This window comes from Gossypium hirsutum, chromosome D08 (genome assembly GCF_007990345.1).
Source record: "Gossypium hirsutum isolate 1008001.06 chromosome D08, Gossypium_hirsutum_v2.1, whole genome shotgun sequence".
NCBI lineage: Eukaryota > Viridiplantae > Streptophyta > Magnoliopsida > Malvales > Malvaceae > Gossypium > Gossypium hirsutum.
Window position 1 is genome coordinate 23868751 of NC_053444.1, and position 674 is coordinate 23869424.

The window sequence follows — 674 nt, forward strand, 5'->3', positions numbered from 1 at the left end:
ACATCAACCTGGACAACTTTTACTGTAGGTGGTCTCTGGCCATAAGTAAACCTTTCGTTTGGCCACTAGCAAGAATTCATCACCATGTTCTCTATTAAGTCATATGCATCCTCGTATGTTCTGTTCATCGAGGCTCCTCCTGCAGTTCCATCGAGTCCTAAGCGTGCATGTGCATCGAACCTGTTATAAAATATTTGAAGCCTCAACCACTTGAGTAGACCATGATGTGGGTATATTTGAATCAAAATCTTTAAACATTCTCAAGCTTCATGGAAGCTTTCTCCTTCTAATTGCTTGAATGTAGCGATATCTCTACTTAGTTGGATCGTCTTTGTGACAGCCCAAAGTTGACCCTAGTCGGGAAGTAGTTTCGGGACCGCTAAACCGAGTCACCGAAATGTTTGAATGTGATACTTATTGTCTAGAATATGTAATTATGAATGTGTGAAAATTTCAAGCTTCAATTTGGTTGATTTCATGTGAATTTAGTCTATAGGACTTATGTGAGAAAATTCTAAAATGTGATAGGTCAATGTGTGAGGACCTATTAGTGCATGTGGACAAAGGGGGGACTTGCATGTCAAATTTCCCCCCTAATGAGTAGTGGCCGGCCATGACAAGGAATGATGGGCAAAACATGTCATGAAACATGTTTTGTTAATGGAAGAATAAAA

The 674-nt window shown here is 39.8% G+C and overlaps 1 non-coding gene across 1 annotated transcript; it reads left to right on the forward strand.

The window, feature by feature from the left end:
* The first annotated feature begins 216 nt into the window (after positions 1 to 216).
* Positions 217 to 323, forward strand: LOC121220456 (small nucleolar RNA R71). Its single transcript, XR_005917658.1, has one exon. It is a non-coding gene; the product is annotated as a small nucleolar RNA R71 (small nucleolar RNA).
* Positions 324 to 674: the final 351 nt, after the last annotated feature.